Here is a 20,176-nt window from a genome sequence, read left to right as displayed (position 1 = left end):
TCCGGTTTTTCCACAAACATTACTGTTGGAGTGAGCTTGCCCACTAGTGTGTAAACAATAGATGTGTGCATGCTCACTCCTTACTAGTGGAGAGAGTTGAAGATGGAACTGACTGATTTCAGAGTTTCCCTCTATACTGGTCTTTTTAGCAAGGCGGACCGGACGTGAGTTTCTGTGCTTCAGCCCTACTAGCCATTCAATGTAATGAACTAGGTAGCGGCCTCCCTGGCCTTTCGCGGACATATTCTGCGCTGGTGCTTAAATAAATAAAAAATGTGAATGATGAGAGTAAGTAACACAGACCTCTCTACGTCAAACCTCAGGATGAAAGGAGAGGCTCACGATGAAGAAAAAAATGGCAAGGCCCCTATAAAGGCATGAGAGGGCTAGGCGAATGCTCTCAGTAGATGGTGGGAAGAGAACACAGGGGAAGGTGAGCCCCCATAGAGAGGCAGATGGGGTGGTGTGAAAGGGAACAAGAAAGTGAGACAGAGAAATGTGGATAGGAGTACACGTAGAGATAGCAGGGGAGTAGCAAAAGCAGTAATATCACAGATAGATAGGAGAGACTGAAGGAGACAGGCAGAGGATAGAGCCAACTGGATAGCAATAGAGGAGTAAGTAACAATGAGAGGAGCTAACAGAAACATAGGAAGAATAACAGTGAAACAGTAAGAGAGAGGAGTAACCACAAGAGCATAGAAAAGGCCTGGGGGGTGCTAGAAGAGACAGCGAGGGAGCAATAGAGATAGTAAAAGACAGCTTACAGCTGGAGTAACGGAGGTAGAGAAGGCTGCAAGAGAGGGAGGGGGCTGGCAGACGGCTAGACATTCCAAGTGAAAGAGTAACTGAGTAAAGACAGGAGTCCATGGAATGTATCACAAGTAAGTACCTGCTCTCTGTAATTTCTTTTGCTATTTTACAATCCTTTGCTGAGTGAGAACTCATGATTTCCTTAAGCATGTAATGTGAGTTCCGATGATTAAGGCCATGTCCCTAATTGGCTTGGTCACACCCCTTTAACAGGGTTGACACGCCCCTTTTAGAGACCCCCCAATTTTTTCATTTCACTTAAAACCTTGCCTCTATCTTATCAGGTGCATACCTCTCTATTTCCCTAAGGCCTTTTTTAGCAGAAGCAAGGCATGTTGGCGAAATTTAATCTGGAGCTAAAAGCACAGTAACCCCTGCCCATACACACTCACTCAACTAGCGCCAGGACACCTCCGGGTAACAGTGCGCTCTATAAATGTGAAAAATAAAAAATAAATAAATAAATAAATAAAGCTACCTCCGATTACAATACAGTTCCTTCAATTACCTAAGAAGAGAACGGTGAGGCTCTGTACCAGTTTTATGGGTTTTGAACGTGGCTGCTTTTATATCACAATTGGCCTCGATCCACGGTAGAGAATCTTGGTCGCTGGGGCAGGCGTTTTAGGAATATCTGCCCTATGTGGAGGCCTTGATGCCTCGGACAGGTATCATCGACACAGTGTACTCTCAGTCAATCAATCACAGGATTGTAAAGCATGACTCCTCATCCGTAAGGGTCTCAAGATCCTGAGGGGGGGGGGGGGAGATGCAGGTCCGTCGAGGCACTGCGGTGAAGCCAAACAGCCAGGTCTTGAGGTTCTTCCTGAATTGAGGCAGTGGCAGTGATTGCCTGAGTTGGAGAGGCAGGGTTTTTCAGGTCTTTGCTGCGAGGTAGGAGAAGGAGCTTTCTCCAGCTGTGGTCTTGAGGATACGTGGGATGGTAGCCAGGGCCAGTTGGCAGTAGCAGAGGTCTCTGGTGGGTATGTAGAATATGAGGCAGTAGTTCAGGTATGCCAGTCCCACGTCATGTAGGGCTTTGTAGGCGTGTGTGAGGAGCTTGAAGGTGATTTTTTTGTTGACTGGGAGCCAGTGGAGGTCTCTTAGGTAGCTGGTGATATGGTTGTGGCGGGGGATGTTGAGGATGAGTCTGGCGGAGGCGTCCTGGATGTTATGCAGTTTCTTGAGGAGTTTCTGGATGATGCCAGAGTAGAGTGCGTTGCTGTAGTTGATTCTGCTGCTGACAAGTGCATGAGTGACCTTCTTTCTGGATGCAGTGGGGATCCATTTGAAGATCTTTCAGATCAGGCATAGCGTGTGAAAACAGGATGAAGAGACAGCGTTGAACTGGTGGCTCATGTTGAGCGAGGAGTCCAGGATAATGCAGAGGTTAAGTTCTGTGTATAGTCTGTGGGTGTGGGGGGGTTCCAATGGCTGCAGGCCACCACGAGTTGAGCCAGGCGGAGGGGGTGAAACCCATGAGAGGACTTCAGTCTTCTTTGAGTTGGCCTTGAGGCAGCTGTTTTTCATCCAGGTGATGACAGCCTTCATCCCATTGTGGAAGATGTTCTTGGTAACTGTTGGTTCATTGGTGATGGAGAGAATCAGCTGGGTGTCGTTGGCGTAGGAGACGATGCTGCATCCTTGGCTCCTGACGATGAATGCGAGCAGGCCATGTAGATGTTGAAAAGCATAGGGCTCAGGTAGGAGCCCTGAGACACTCCACAGCTGATCTCTGTCGGTTCTGAGAGGAACAGAGGTAGTCTGACTCTGTATTGAGTCAGTGAAGAAGGAGCGTATGCATTCCAGGGCTTTGTTGAGGATACTGGCGTTGTGGAGTCTTGTGCATAGGGTGTGGTGAGAGACGGTATTGAAGGCAGCCAAGAGGTTCAGGAGGATAAGGGATGCCATTTTGCCTCGGTCAAGGAGGGCACAGATGTCATCTGTGGTGGCGAGGAGGGTAGTCTCGGTGCTGTAGTTGCTTTGGAAGCCAAATTGGGAGAGGTCCAGGATGTGGTTTGCTTCGATGAACTAGAAAAGTTGGTTGTTGTTGATGGGCTTCTCAATGACCTTTGCTGGGAAGGGGCTAAGCAAGATTGGTCTAAAGTTTTTGAGGTTCATCGGGTCGGCAGAGGGTTTCTTCAGGACGGGGTTGATCTCTGTGTGTTTCCAGTTTTCCGGGAAGGTGGCAGAGTTGATGGAGCAGTTGATGATGAGGCAGAGCTCAGGGGTAATGCTGATGCCTGCTCTGTTGAAGATGTAATGCTGGCAGGGGTCCAAGGATGCTCTTCATGATGTTGTGGGGGTCCAGCTGAGTAGGGTCTGTTGGGTCCGATGTCGTAGGGTGCGGTGGTTGTGGGAGGGGTGAAAGGGTCTTGGGTATCGAGGCTGTCAAAGCTGTTATACATCTTCCTGATCTTGTGGTGGCAGTAGGTGCCGAGGTTGCTGCAGAGGTCTTGGGGGCAATGTCTGCTGTCTCTGTGCTGGGTCTGGCAAATTCTTTGACAACAGCGAAATGTTCCTTGCTGTTGAGTGTGTTGGCATTGATCCTTTCATATAGGGCCGCTTTCTTCATTGTTCTTATGAGGTGGTGGTGTGCGGAGACAGCGATCTTGAAGGCTGAGTGGTCTTCCAAGATCTCTTGTCAAGCCGTCTACAGGTGCGTCTGGACTCATGAAGGGTGGGAGAGAACCAGCTAGCTTTCTTGGGAGTGTCATTTGCTCTGGGCTGTCTTTAGGAGGGGCAAAATGTTGGTGCAGTCGAAGATCCATCGATCGAAATAGGGCGGTGCGGTGTTAGCATCTGTGGATGTCAGTGCAGGGGTTTCACTGAGGGCAGTGGTAAGCTGTTCTTCCCTGACCCTGTTCCAGCTTCTAAGAAGGTAGCGGTGGGCGTGGAAGTGTACAGTGGGTTTGGTGAAGACAAAGTGGACACAGAGGTGGTTGGTCCACTGGAGCTCAGTGGTGTGGCTAGATGTGATATTGTCGCTGCTGGAGAAGATGGAGTTGAGCATGTGTCCTGCTTAGGGGGTTGAGGAGGTGACCAGTTGTTTGAGTCTGACGGTGATGAGGTTCTCTAGCAGGGACAAGGTGTTTTGTCATTGGTGTTGTCAAGGTGAAAGTTGAGGTCTAGGTTCCAGACTCTGAAGATGTTTCACTCGATCTGGGCTGTTCACAAAAAGGTTTTCCCTAACATCACTTTCTTCAATACATATATCCATCTTGGGTATAAACCTAATATGCACCGTTTGTCTATCATATTTTTCTATAGTCATTGGAGGAGTCCACACTTCTTATACTGAGACAATTATATGAGAGTTGTATACTCTTACCTTACAAGACCCTGCAGCGATGGTTTTCCCTCCCACAGATAGGATTTTTCAGATATCTTCAGATCAAACATATTTTAGTCAGTCTAACGAAGTCTATATTTTGCACTCAGAATAATTTTCGTGACTACCTAATTAGAAGCCCCTACAAGGGAAGTATTAGCTGGGCTTGTAAAGAGATCCCTTTGACAGAGATCTAGCATAGGCCTGACCTATTTCAACTCAGGGCTGATAAGTGGAGGACATCAGGAACACTAATTCTCATGCGCACTAATTCTCATGGAGTGTTTTTAATGTTTACCACCTTAACCTCTTCTGTGCCCATGACGAGATAGTCTCGTCATGGAGCACGGTCGCGCTGTGCCCATGACGAGACTATCTCGTCATGAACCCCACCCGCCTATGCAACGCCCGGCACAGGAGGGGGAAAGGGCGTGGCACTGAAGGGGTTAAAGTGCATCATAAAAAGTGTGTTAATGATTTCTATTATATGCCTCACTGTCTCCACACTTTGAAGGTAAGACAAGTTGGGAAATGCTTGTGGTGTGGGGTCGAGGGACCGGACGTCCGTTCATATTTTCGCTGCTTGTCTGTCCATAATTTACTACGGCAGGCAATCATCCGGAGGCTCAATCGGATCTTTCATGGCACTGTTGTGAGGAAGACTAATCTATTGGGACACTCCTTCTATTCCACCATTACTTGCGGGCTATACTTTTTTCTATCTCCCTGGCAGGATTTGTGTTGGTTAGATATTGGCTCTAAGGAAAGCTCATAGCTTGATGCTGTAGGTGTACAAATTATTAAACATGTGCTCTTGAGATGTCATTATTAGATAATGACAAACGTAGAAGTAAGCTTAAAAGGATTTGGGTCCCTTTGAAAGGATGGTTTAGCTGGATACGGTTTGGTCATTAGTTCACTAGTTCATTAGGACAATAATTACATCTATCATGGTTTCTATTTTCACTTCTGACTGTCGCGCATGCATGACGCACTCTGCACTTTAGGCTTTATCTTTGTTTGCCCTCCTCTGAGTGGAGTATCGTTCTTTTCCCCCATTTTCTCCTCGAGTTCGACTTGAGTTTTGTTATAGTGTATATTTTGTAGTTTGTTGTTGTTATTTTTCTCCGATTAAAAAAAAGATAGTCAGCTTTTCTTTCACCTAGTGTGCAAGACAAATCAAAAGAGACCTCTAACAGACGCACTCACCATAGTGAAGGGATGGATGGCCAACAACTTTCTTAAGATGAACCTGACCACTTCAGTTGTCAGTTTAGGACACATCACTGTGTCAGATATAATGGGCTGCACACTAGATCCTTTGACAGTGGTGAGTAATTTAGAAGCAGTCTTTGACAGCCCCCTGTATCTGTATCTGGAAGCCCAATCCATAAATGTAGCCTGCAACTGTTTCACCCTCTTACACCCTCTAAAAGAGATGCTGCTCTTCAATTTTTTTCTATCAACTGTCTTGCTCCCTCAGTTTGGCAAACCATTTCTTGCTTCCCACTAGCTGAACTATAAGGGTTACTGTAGGAAATAGGGTTATTTTTAATCAGGTTATGAGGCCTGCAAAAGGTCCACAATTTGCCCTTACTGGGAACCAAGTACCCCATTGTAGCACTTGACTCAGGGTTGCAAAGCAGAGCAGTTCAAGGCCTACTCAGGGGAGGCCGAGTGGGCTAGTAATCCTCATTCGCTGGCATGCAATAAAGGAAAAAGGAAAACTGAATGTATTACACACACTACTAAATGCTACATATTAATTTACAAATATATAAATCAGATATATTGAAATACCTTTAGTGACATTCTGAAATCACGTGACACCTAATGGGTCGATACCTGCAAAATCACAGTACTACCCCACCTATACCAGATAGAACAATACAATATATACAGGGATATTACTTCAAATAAGGCAGGGCGATTGGTTTTGTCAAAGCGTCATCACAACAACATATAAGGGAAGCTAAAAAAACAACAGCATATAGGTAAGTCGTTTAGCTCTGTCAAGGAACCTTCACAACAATAATATAACGCAAACCTGCTGGCATGTCGGGGTCACCACATCAATATATAAGGAAAGCCTATTGGCCTTACCAACAGGTTACCACATGAAAAGACCCATAACCACATATCAAAAACCATCACTTTATCACTATATTCTACAAATAAGTTTAAAAGCAATAATTATTACCAATAAGCATTACAATGTTTATTTAAAACAACTGCCAGCAGCAAATTTTGCTTAATCATTTATAATCAACAACATGTATCTAAGTCTTTCTTACACACCTTTAGGCGTTATAACATACAGCCAAAAAAACAATCAGCTGTAGAAGAAATGTTTTAGCCTTAGAAGTGTTTGAAAATAATGGTGAAAATCCTGGGGTTCATGGATTCCAAGACCCCATAAACATAGTGTCACTTTCGAAATGTTGAAGGAGGGGGACTGCAGCACATCCCACAGCTCCCACAGTATGTTTAAAACCTGGTGGTGCCCTAGCCAAGATTGGGGCACCAATTGTTGGAGAAATCTGTTAACAAAGACCTCTCAGGGCATTATGGTGGACTCCAGCCCAAGAAGCAGTGAATGTTATATTAGCAGGTCTCTGCTGTGTTTGGGAGTCTAAAGCTGCTATTTTCTAAATCTGCTTTAAATGTTTTCTTTTGTTTATTTTCACACCAGGTGTCTGAGCCAGGCGGACTTCTGGGTACTCATGAGATTTGAGGCAGCCCGGGGAGCCCACTCCGGGCTACCCCTGCTGATGTTCTCCCTGCTGCCACGTGTAGCGGTGGCACCCCTTCTCCATCCAGACACTGGAAGTTGGGGTAATTCCACCACCAATGGGGTTCCAAGCCGCCTTTAAAGTGAATATTTGCCCTGGGGATTCTGGGTAGGGGCCCCACACAAAATAATAAAATAAACCTTTCACCAACCCCTGGACTCTGATCCACCCCGGGGTTAAGGTTTAGAAAGTGAGGTGGAACCATAAGTGCTCTGTTTCTCACAAGAGGGTCAAAAGGCAAAATCTTTTAAGATAAATATGTCCGACCCTTCGGGCTGATTTCGAGGATCTTGGGCTAATTTGTCTTCTGGTGGTGAGGTCTAGCCGCCAGGAGCATTTTCAGTAGGCCTCCTGGCCTCTAAAGGGGCGCACTCTGCTGGGCAAGTAAGTTACAAACCAATGATAACCTGTGCTCACCCTCTTGTAGCTTGGCACAGAGCAGGCAGGATGATCATCAGAGGCAATGTGTAAAGCGTTTGCGCAACACAATCATACAGAAATACAATTAATACACCATAAAAGAGAGTCCACACAGCAGCTCTGCTCTGACCTACCAACGGAGTCACTGGACAGTGCTGGGAACATAGTACCTCCTGCTGCTCTGCCTGGTTGCTAAATGTGATAATGTGATGTGTTAAACTTCTCGCGTTACACCAACGGATTTTAAGTCACTGTACTGAATTACCGCAAGTAAAAAGATTGTCACGCAAATCAACTTATTAAAAAAGTGTATTACCTCTTGTCATTGAAGAATTTACTGTTTTTCGTGAGACTAAAGTGAACGCTCGCATGGCAGGCAGTGCACAGCAGCCAATGGAAATTGTGTTTATGCTATGATGGGACTGGCTTGTTCACCTTGATTGATCTGTGTTTAGGTTGCGTTACGCAGCGCTGTGCAGGCTGATCTGCCTACCTTCCCTTGGCTCTAATTGGTCAGAATTAGGAGTATGCACATGCTTTCAAGTCGTAAGGCCTGCTACTCAGCATAACAAGGTTTACAGCCAAGCGGCAACTGCAGTGTTAGTGCTGACGTTGACAAACAAAGTTCCCCAGTTGTCTCATTTGTTGAGGGACTGTGACTAAAAGGCTCATATTTTTCATTTTAAAGTCCTGCAGCAGACAGCCGGGCCACTTAATGAAAGGACAAGGTGTGTCATCCGTGATCTCCTTGGAACGTGCTGCCTTGCCCTGCTTGTGTGGGGGGGGTCGCCAGGTGCTGTGTCGAGTAGCTAAAGGCACAGGGCACGGCTCCGAAGATAGCGCGCCCTATGCCATGATGTCCTCTTCACCATGACTTCAATGTAGGCCTGGGCGGTGAACTCCGCTCCGTTCGTGGAGTTTGCGGAGTTTTCCACACTCTGCAGAGAACGCGGAGTTCCAAAAAACTCAAGTTTTTTCCTCGCATACGAATGCTAAATTGGTGATCGCGAGTGAGGAATATCCAACACTAGATCACCTCCCCACGTGATTTCTCAACAAGGGTGGTTGTGGATGGTCGAGACCGCTTGCATTGAGAAACCTTCCGCTTGCGATGAGAAAGCTGCCACCCCAGAAGAACATCTACTTGACTGGCAGAAAGAAGCAGCACCCTCTTGTGCTGCACAAGGTGCAGTTTGCGCTGATTTTCCAGCATGGGACAAACACCCGGTACAACAAATCTGCACGAATGGCGTGACATAACACGCTTCGTCGCTAGCGGAACTCCACGTAGCGCGGCAGAGTTTTTCAGTCACTTTTGCAGAGCTCCGTATTGGAAACTCCATCCAGGCCTACTTCAATCTACAGATGACATGCAATGCAGAACATTACTGTCTGCAGAGAGGAGCCTCAGAATCATGAGGTCACTGTGCCAGCAGTCTGCCCTCTTCGGACAGGCAACAGTATCCATTACATCACTGTCTGAGCAGCTGTCTGAAGTGAAAGTGTCTCTACCGACTGCAGCAACAGCGACCAGGCCGAGCAGCAGGAGGTACTATTTTCCCAGCACTGTCCAGTGACTCCGTTGGTAGGTCAAAGAGAACATGTTGTATAGTGTTACTGCTGGAGAGGGATCAATGTTTTGTTTAGTAAAAGTTATGACTCACCAGTAGCGCGGAGGGTTAATGCGCCTACTGCAAATAATGTGTATAATGCATATCACCGAACTAAATGTTGCAAAAAGTAGCTGGTTTGGATACAAATACATTCTTATTAGTAAAGCCAATCCCAACCACTCTGGAACGTTTTGAATCCTAAGTTTGTACTGCACCAGACCAAATGCTCTTAAAATATACTGCCTACTAGTGTTGCTGACATGTGATTTCTACACCTTGCAATCCTCATTGTTTTATGTCACATTTCCTATACACTGATTTACACATGTATGATTCATTGTCTCTGTGTAATGTGTCCGTGATGTAAAGTGCTTTGACATCGTGCATTGGTATGAGTGACGCTATAAAATAAATGGCATGTTTGTGAGAGAGGGACTATGGAGAGATTAGGGGCACTGCTGGACAGTGGTTGTGAGGGAGTCCATGGAAAAGGATGTCATGGAGCACCAAAAAAGATTGATGACCCGACGCCACCTGCCAGCCCTGAGTGAGTGATTCAATAATGTCTGTCACTGTGCTGTTTGAGATTCATAGTTTGTCCAGTTGGGAAGGTATTGTAATCGTTACTGACTATATGTATCTACGGACTTTAATAGTACATTGCTTAAATTATAACGCAAGTGACAATCTGTGGCAGTATTTTTTTTAACTGCATGTGTGTTTGCATATGTGTGCAAAATGTTAATAAAGTACTGACTCTGAAAGATTTGTTTATTGTTTAAAATCATGGATACAAAATTGTTTTACTGTATGGTCAACTCACAAGGTTAGTGTTATATCACAGCAAAACGCTTGCCCTCCTGTGTCCTGCAGTATCTCATGGCCCGACAGAGCTGGCACTGAGGTGCCCTTCCATTTTTGGGGCTTTGCAGCAGTTTTAAGATGTTCTTAGAGTTTCTTGTTCTTCAAATGGGTGCACTTTCTGATATTTATATGTTCCCCTCGTCTTCATTGCTTGATTTTGCTCACAAGAAAGTATCACTCATAACCGTTAAATGTCACTCATAATTACACGGAAATTTTGAAAATGACATACATAAACAATCTGAAACCTTGGAAGCTATGACACAGGATTATATAAAAATATAGGTGCTTAATTACAAGCTCCTTGTGCCGTTGGCGTGTCACTTTTAATATGGGAACAAGTGACAAACCGGCGGCACAAGGGGCTTGTTAATAAGCCCCATAGTATATTGTACATAACATAGACCAAAATGAAATGAATCATAAATACTGTGCATACTATGCAATTATTTAGATAGTACTCGTTATCCCAGGCAATCTAATAATCGAAATGACATTCATCATACCATCAGTAAATACTTTGCAAGTTATGCAGGTTCTGTTTAGAGACATTCAGTTATATTGTCGTAAGACAATATGAAGCAATAAATGCTGTGGGATTTACGCAGTAGTCAACATTTCATGCATATCAATTTAGATGTAAGTGACCCCCAAAGACTTCCCCAGGTAGGCCCTCCTAAAGTAGAATATTGGAGGTAGCCACAAAATATGGGGCATCAGAGCAGCTGCACTTCCCGCAAGGTGGGCAGAAGAAGAACAATGCACCCCAAGGTATGTCCTAAATAAAAGGGAGAGGAAAGCCCTTAGGATAGAATTTTGCGGGGAGATCTCACTGTTTCCCCGCGTTTATAGCACCCAAATGCTGTTGCCCGCGAGTGTGCGGTGCAGGTCTTGAAAATCCCGTGCAGCTCCTCTTGGCCCTAGCACCTCTGAGATCTCCTCTGACATGGGTGTTGGTCGCAACAATAGGGGTGCCTCTGGAGAGAAATGAAAGCATTGGTGGGTCCTGAAAGCGGGGCCCGGGATGCCTGAAGACAGGCTTCTTATGGGCAGCAGATCCTGGCAATGCTGGTACCACGAGGCTTCCCCCTCACGCCTCTGCAACATCCCATTGGAGGAATGCGGCTCTACGTACATGGCCCATGCAGCCCGAGCCCCGTGGATGTCAGCTCATCGGCAGGGCAGCATCTTGGCACCCCTCGTAGACTCTTGCCTCCCTTCTTGTTGAACTGGGGATCAGTCATGGACTGATGGAGGGTTGAAAATGAACAGGGAGTGAGCACCCGCTGTGAGTAGGAATCCAACGCTCACCAGGAGATGAGCTGCATCAACAAGCAAAGAGTGCCTTGTACTTGGCCTAGAACAAAGCACTCCGACGCGCTCTCAGGTAATGAATCGCTTCCCACACTCTAGTTTCAGAGCCAGGAGCCCTTAATCATCAAAAACGCAATCTTTTGACATCCCTATGATGGGAAAAACAAGGGGGGAGCAAGCTAACCAGCCCAAGAGAGCACTAGCAGTGCACCAGAGCAGAGAGCAGGCAGCATACCAGTATATACAGGCAGGTTGCAAAAAGGCAGTCTCTCCAGCAGTCTAGCAGGTAGGCAGACCAGCACAACAAAGCAAGCAGTCCCAATGGTGGTTCCTCCTGGCAGCACAGCAGTCCTCTGGCAATGTGCAGATTGTAGAGTCAGCAGCATCTGGTTACAAGTTCTAAAATCATGGGGTCGGAGCCCCTATACTTATACTCAGAAATGTCTTTGATTAAGTGGTGTCTTCAACAATCCCTTTCAACCCAGCCCAGGCTCCAGACAATCAGTAGGGGGTAAATCAGCCCTTTGTGTGAGTGCAGGACACAACCAATACAAATGTAAAGTGTGATCGCCCTCTCCCAGCCCAGAAAAACTATCAGGGTCTTCATCTGAATACTGTCACAGCTATCCCTTCCTGTGTTGTGGCTGTCTGAAAAGTATGCACCAAGTGTAGCCATCACTCATGCTCAGACATGTATTAGAGTCAGGCTGCAAAACACAAAGTCATAAGCACAGACCAATGTCCACTTTCTAAAAGCGAGGCAGCAGAGCAGGGGTAGGACTAAGCGTTTTGCTCTGCAATAGCCTCCTGGAGTCCTATCTAGCCCTAAATAAGGGTCATTTTCAGACCAGGTCCAGGTTAAATTGCGCTTTGTGACCTACTGTGTGACTGATTACTACATCACTTATGTTTGCCTATTGAATCTAGTCACTAATTAGTGTAGGTGTATATTATTAGGTACTGAAGAATTTCCACTTGATCTGTTGTGGACAGACAAAGGATAGAAACATGTTGACCACATTATACAACCAATTGACACACCACGCTCAGTAAAGACCATTATATCTTAATTGAGCAATACATTTTTACTTAGGGTAGTGAGCTTTTTCATTAAATGTTCTGATCCGTATACTGCAGCTATTTTAATCCACCTCCAATCACCACACTACACAATAAAACCCACACACCCACACTTCACTTTACGGCATTCAAAAGATCTCTGGCAAAGAGCCCCCTAGTGGGTGCGCGTCGGGGCATTGAAGCGCCGGCCCGACGAGTAAGTAGCATCTCCAAATGATGAAGCATGACACCTTTCGGGGTGCGTGAGGGCCCTTGTTCTATTGGAGCTTTTTCCTTTAACTTGGAACATAAGAAGCATTTTTCCTCCCCCTATTCCTACTGTTTGAGAGTAGCCGCCTACCCTTGGTTTTGAACACTTTCTAAAAGTGACATTTCTGAAATAGTAATGCACAATCCAACTACACCAGTTATTAGGATTTATCACCACTATTATAAACATACCAAACAGGGTAACGCTACTTTTTTCTGATCAGGAATTACCACTTAATAGTATAAAAGGGAATTCCCAGTGCTAGCCTATGAAAGGAGTAGGCCTCACAGTGGTGAGAAACAAAATAGGTTGTTTGTCACTACCAGGATATACCACACATAAAGGCACATGCGCAACCTTTTTCTTACACCACACCCTGCCCAAAGGGCTTCATAGGGCCTACCTTACGGGTGACTTAAGTTTAATAAGTGAGGGGTTTAAGGCTTTCAAAGTAGTTTTAAATGCCAGGCCAAAGTGGCTATAAACTGCGCACACTGGTCCTGTAGTGGCAGGCCTATGACAAGTTTGAAAGGCTACTTCCGGGGGTGGCAAAAGCAGTGATGCTGGCCAACTAATAGCATTTTATATACAGACCCTGTGTATATGGGATACCATTTTACAAGGGGCTTACAAATAAATCAAATATGAGAAACAGGTGTAAACCAATTATACCATGCTTTTGAGGAGAGTGAGAATGCACTTTAGAACTGGTTAGCAGTGGTTAAGTGCCCAGAGTACTAAAGCCAACAAAAAGGTCAGAAAATAGGCGGAGGAAGGCAACATATTTTGGGAAAACCCTGCAAAAAAGGCCAGGTCCAACACATACTTTTGAGTTCCTGGGTACAACCTGTTCAGACACTTTTGGGGGCTTCGTCTGGTGTAAATTCTTGTCTTTGGACACAGTCTCTTTTCTGTGGCTAGGAATCTTTCAGCAGAGAGGCTGTGGCTGAGGCTGCAGCTGTATCTGATGTTGAGTTCCATGAGGCTGTCAGCAGGCTGAATCACATTTTCTTTTGCTAAGAAGCGCCAAGTGGGATAAACTTGATTTTCTATCCCAGCGAGGTTATGTCCCGGTAGGATAGGCTGAGGGGGTTTGTCTAATCCACAGTCCCAGGTTCCCACCATTAGAAGGAAAAGTTAATCTAAACACACATTCAAGGTCCCTGGAACTTGAGGAACATCATTTGGGGGTTAGGAATCACTATAGCAGAAGCCACTAGCTAGTGGGTGTGGGTGACTCCAGACCCCTACCTAATCATGGGGGGTAAATGTTCTCAGGAGTAGCCCTACACACATTTGAAGCAGTTCTTGTTTGCCCTTCTGCAAATAGTCCCAGAGTATCCCTCACTCCTAAAATCCCAAATTGGGAAACCCGTCTTCCCTTGTGTAGATTCTGTGGGCCCGATTGACAATGGCACTTACGTGTAGAAAAGGTACAAGTACGGAGTCTCCACACTCTTGGCGGAATCTCCATACCCTGAGTCAAATCTTCGCAGCCGGTGTGGAATCTCTGCACTGCAGTTCTCAGTGCAGAGATTCTGCCCCGAGTGCGGAGATACCTCTGTGAACTGGGCCCAGTGTGTTCACCCAAAGATATGGCCAGGGTAATGAGCTGTTCCCTTCCCTGTGATCATTTCAAACCAGTTTTGGGGGCAGATTTTCCCTCACTGGAGTTGGTGCATGTCTGACTAGGAGGACAAAAGCCAGGGCCTTTTCAGGTGTCATCAAACATTTGCTTGTGACAGGGGAGGCCAATTTGAAGTAAATCGAGTTTATAGGTACTCTCAAACTGGTCTTCTTGGCAGGGAAATTAAAACACCTCCCAATGCCCATGCCATTTGTGAGAAATTTTTATACCTCATCAGGACTAATCACCCACTGGATAACTGCTGGAGAGCTAATCCGGATTAGCATTCGGGAGATTCAGGAAAGGAAAAGGTAATTTCCTAAAAGTAACTTTTCCTTAATATTTTATTTTAAAAATCTGACTTCAACATTAAGCTGGGCTTTTAAGAAATATTAAAATGAATGGTTTAATCATATTTCTAGCTGGTCCCAATCCAGACATGATAAACTTAATATTTAATCCCACTTCCTATTATTTTCTATAGGCCAACCAGAGCCTTACTTCAGTGAAAATATGAAAATAGCTTTTGGGTGATAATCACTTAAGGATGTTAACTGTAAATTTCTACATGTCATACTTATAAATACCATGCACCCTGCCTTATGGGCTGCAAGGTCTATAGGGGTGACTTGATATTTGAAAGGAAGGTTTACACTGCAGTAGTAAGGCTACACAGGGTAGGTCTGAAGTCATGTGTGTACTGACACTATATTGGAGGGCACAAGATATGCAGTACTCTATAATTGACATTCAGCTTCCAGGCCTTGGGTGCTCTTTCACGACCATATTCTAGAGACTTAAAGGCAAGTTGAATGTGCCAATTAGGACCAAACCAATTCAAACATGTGTAAAGGGGGAGCACCCTTTACCACTGGTTAGCAGCGTTGAAGTGCAGTTCTAAAACAAGAAAGCACACAGGGCAAAAATAGTATACAAAATATAGTAATTTCAAATAGCCTATCAAATTATAGGCTGGTGCATTGGAGTACAATATGCTTGATGCTCTCTTATTGGTTGAACTATTTTTCCAACCTCTAAGGCCGTTAGTGGTGGCTATGTTACGTTATTTTAGGACTATTTGTAAAGCACACTTCCTACCCAGTACTGTGATGGCTGAGTAAGAAGTCTAGGTAAAAACCTATGTCTTAAATTTCTTGCAGAATCCAGGGACTGAGGAGTCCGCTTTGATGGGTGGTCGTCTGAGGCGTTGGACAAAATTTATAAGGAAGCCCAGCCACTGGCTCTGCAAATGTGAATGAGGAGTTTGAAGAGTGCATGTTTGTAGGGGGGGATCCAGTGGACCTCTTGAGGTGTGAAGTAATGTGTGTGAGTGGTGGAAGCCTGAGTATGAGTCTGGCTGCTGTGTTTTATAAAAAGTGAAGCCTTTTGGGCAATTTGTGTCAAGCACTGACATTTTTATCACACGGAGAAACACTGGATGTTCAAGCTGCTAGTCCTGAACTCAGTCTGGACACACTAGCCGTACTCATAAACACTACACAGATAGTGCAGGGGCATCCTGAAGTAAAGGGGATGGGATTGAGAAATAAAGAGATGTTGGTTGGCACTGGTCCTGTTCAGCACGATTCAGTGGGTTAGACTTGAAAATTGGTCACACTCTGCTGCAATAAGAATAACTGAAGTTATCTATCCGCAATGCTTGCAGTGTGAGCTTAGCACCACTTTCCTTAGGTGAGTAGCATTCTACCCCAATGTACCTGCAATGATCCCCCTTCCTGCTTTTGGTGATCCCTCTTCCCTAAATAAGTGGAGTCCTTAGACATTCCAAGTGTGAACTAAACGAAAAGGGGCATTACTGGTATTAAACAGTGTTCCCCTTTTGTCCATCACAAACAATTGCACCTACCAGTGCGATTGTGATTAGACCCTTATTAGACTGTACTTGTTACGCCTCTTCAGTCTACATCCAGATCTGTTAGTCTGTGAGGCTTAAGATGCATGAATCACTCATAGTGTTAAATAAGTACACTATAAGATTCTCTCCTGAGGCGGAAGCCGGGAGACCACTCGCCACTACTTTTAAAATTGTAGTCACTTACTTGTTGTTTTTTGGGCACGTTCTCTCCCTGAGCACAATCCCTCTGCATCTTGACTCACTCGAGCCCCCCAAACAGCGGATAGTAGCGCTGTCTCGGGCTCCGTGGAAAGATTGCCGCCATTGCCGATTGACCAGGACACGCCCTCTACCGTGAGGCCACGCCCCCAGCCAGAAATCTAAATAAAGGGCGCCGAATCCAAACGGTATTTAGAAAATCTCTTAACATCTCCTGAGGCGGAAGCCGGGAGACCACTCGCCACTACTTTTAAAATTGTAGTCACTTACTTGTTGTTTTTACGGGCACGTTCTCTCCCTGAGCACAATCCCTCTGCATCTTGACTCACTCGAGCCCCCCAAACAGCGGATAGTAGCGCTGTCTCGGGCTCCGTGGAAAGATTGCCGCCATTGCCGATTGACCAGGACACGCCCTCTACCGTGAGGCCACGCCCCCAGCCAGAAATCTAAATAAAGGGCGCCGAATCCAAACGGTATTTAGAAAATCTCTTAACATCTCCTGAGGCGGAAGCCGGGAGACCACTCGCCACTACTTTTAAAATTGTAGTCACTTACTTGTTGTTTTTTGGGCACGTTCTCTCCCTGAGCACAATCCCTCTGCATCTTGACTCACTCGAGCCCCCCAAACAGCGGATAGTAGCGCTGTCTCGGGCTCCGTGGAAAGATTGCCGCCATTGCCGATTGACCAGGACACGCCCTCTACCGTGAGGCCACGCCCCCAGCCAGAAGTTCCCTTCCATAAAACATGGGCATCCCTAGGAAGCGCAGCGGACGAGCGCAGCGGGCGCGACGATGGCGCGCCGAAGGCGCGCCTAAGGCAAGCCCGTCTGCGCCCGTCCGCGCCAGAACGAGCCAGGAGCCAGGCACAGGAGAGCAAGTGAGGATTTCTTATTCCAGGGATTCCTTATGCCACCTCAATCTGCCTGTTCAACAGACATGTTCCCACTCACTGAGGGGAGATTCATGCTTCACCCACTGCCCCCACTGTCCTTTTAAACTTACTTCCTCTACTAACAAGCACCACCCTCAAACGATCATCAACATGGCCCTGATCAACTGCAGGTCTCTGCCCAAACACGCCCTTGAGATACGCCTACTCATCGAGGAACACCACCTAGAGATTCTGTTTCTTACAGAAACATGGCTTGCGCCTGATTCAGACGCAGATATAGTACAGGCCCTACCTCACGGATTCCAGATTCAACACCTGAACCGCCCTAAGGGCAGGGGAGGAGGGATTGCCATCATATTTAAAGAGTCTCTCGCTTGCAGATTTCTAGACAGCCCCCTGGCGGACTGTGAAAATACTCATTTCTCTATTCAAATGTCCCCCTGTATCTCCCTCGCAGGAATTCTCATCTACCGCCCTCCAGGAGCTATGGGGCAATTCCATAACTCACTTCTAGAATGCTCCTTGGCCATGGTCAGTACACAGCCCAACCTCCTAATTTTAGGGGACCTTAATGTCCATTTCGATAATAGCAAAGACGAAACAGCCACTGAACTGATCTCAGACCTGGCAGACAACCAACTCCACTTGCAAAACAATCTTCCCACACATAATCGTGGACACCTGCTTGATCCCATCTTCTGCAATTTTCCCGACCTTGTGGTGGGTACACCGATCCCTGTACCATGGTCCGACCATCTGCTCATCCCTTTTATTTGGCGAATCCAGTCCACACCTCCTTCTACCCAAGCACCCAGCAGACCTTCCCGCCCTTGGGCGAATCTGGACATCGACAAATGGAAACAAGCATTAGAGGACACCAGGCCACATCCCGAATTGAACCCTCATCTGGCAGATGCGAAGTTCACGTCCTGGGTTGTTAAATCGCTAGACACAGTCCTTCCCAAAAAACTGCATCGGAAACCTAGGAAAAAAGCCACCTCTCCGTGGTTCACCCAAGAGATACGCCTCCTTAAGAAAATTTGCAAGCGAGCGGAAAGAGTTTGGAGGAAAAATTTTGATTCTAATAGTAAAAATGACTACAAACATACTATTCTCAATTACAAAAAGGCTCTAAAAAATGCTCAAATATCCTTTTTTAATAAAAAAATTAGAGAGGCATCCTGTTCGTCCAGAGAAACGTTTCTAATTGTGAAAGAACTTTTAAAGACACCTACGCCATCTGTCACGCATAATCTCTCGGACAACCATTGTAATGAGCTAGCCACGTTCTTCGACCTTAAAATTCAAAAAATCCTCCAACACCTTCCCCCTCTTCTCTCTGAAGACCCCATTCCTCCTCACCTGCCGCAGTGCCAGAATGGGGATTCAGAACTCATCAGCTTCCTTTCCATCAGTGAGGCAACCTTAGGGCCCATACTTCATTCCCTTAAAAGCGGTTCCCCGCATGACCCAGCGCCAGTGAGACATCTAAAACAGGTCGCCCCCACCATCCTAACACCTATGGTGAACCTGATAAATTCTTCCATAGAAAGTGGAACGGTTCCCTTAAATTGGAAGAAGGCTGTGGTAAAAGCTTTAATCAAAAAGCCTAATCTCGACCCTGGTAATTTGGCCAACTTCAGGCCGATCTCCCTTCTTCCAGGTATTAGCAAGATGGCTGAAAAGTTTATTAATGGTCAGCTAACAAATTATCTGGAATCCAACAACCTGCTTAAAACATCTCAAACCGGTTTCCGCCCGGGCCAAGGCACTGAGACAGCGATGGTGGCGGTTGTCGAAGAGGCTAGGAAGATCATTGATGCAGGAGGATCAGTGGCAGTGATCCTTCTGGACCTCAGTGCGGCATTCGACACCGTCAACCACGATGTCCTGGTACAACGGCTGGAAAACCTTGGGATCTCGGGTCTGGCCCTCTCTTGGCTCAAATCCTATCTCCACAATCGCTCCTTCCAGGTAGCGGATGGCGATTTTATCTCCAGGGAGACCCCGGTACGTTGCGGAGTGCCCCAGGGCTCGTCCCTGAGCCCGACGCTCTTCAACGTGTATATGTCGCCCCTGGAGAAAATTGTCGTCCCGTATGGCATTAAACTTCTGACCTACGCCGACGACACACAGCTGGTTGTCTCCCTCAGTCGGCCAGAGAATTTTACCACCGACCTGCACTCCTGTCTGGGGGACGTAGTCAGCTGGATGAACGCCTCACAACTAAAACTCAATGGGGATAAAACTGAGCTAATGGTAATTGGCAATCAGTCCCACTTCCGACCGGAGTCTCTATGGCCCCCGTGCATGGGTCCCCCCCCAACCCCTAAAACTGACATCAAAAGCTTGGGGATTTGGTTGGACCATAACCTGTCCCTAAGCACCCAAGCAAGGAACACGGCTGGAATCTGCTTTGGCCTACTCCGTACCTCCCGCAAGATCCTCCACCTACTTCCCTTCCAGTCAAGAAAGCTACTCTTACAGGGCCTCATCCTTTCTAGACTGGACTACGGAAATGCCCTATATCTCGGCGCACCTAAAAAAGTCATAGCCAGGCTGCAGGTGGTGCAAAATGCTGCTGCCCGGATTCTCACAGGCACAAAAAATCGCTGCTCTGCCACACCGGCGATTAGAGCACTCCACTGGCTGCCCGTGGAGCAAAGGGTCCAGTTCAAAGCCCTGTGCCTAACCCATAAAATTCTCCATGGGAAAGCCCCGCCCATCCTTAAAGACCTCGTGGTCCCTCACACCACGAGTAGAACTCTTCGTTCCTCTAATGCCCACCTCACCCAAATACCCAGGTTCAAGAAAGCTCGCTCCGGAGGCCGGCGGTTTTCCTATCAGGCGTCTAAAATTTGGAATGCCCTTCCTCCGGACCTCCGCGCCCAACCCAACCTTCTATCCTTTCGTAAATCTCTAAAGACGTGGCTGTTCCCTTAACCTCCCTTCGCTTTCGCCTGACTTATTTGATTTTCCTCAGCGCTGGGACGCTCTCGGGCAGCCATGCGCTTTATAAATCCCATTCAAATCAAATCAAATCAGGTTATGATCAATAAACATGAGAAGCATGCATAACAAGAACTACTATGGTCGCAGGTTAAGG

This window comes from Triturus cristatus, chromosome 3_1 (assembly GCF_964204655.1).
Source record: "Triturus cristatus chromosome 3_1, aTriCri1.1, whole genome shotgun sequence".
Classification (NCBI taxonomy): domain Eukaryota; kingdom Metazoa; phylum Chordata; class Amphibia; order Caudata; family Salamandridae; genus Triturus; species Triturus cristatus.
The sequence above is the reverse complement of the archived record's forward strand: the minus strand, read 5'-3'. Positions refer to the sequence as shown.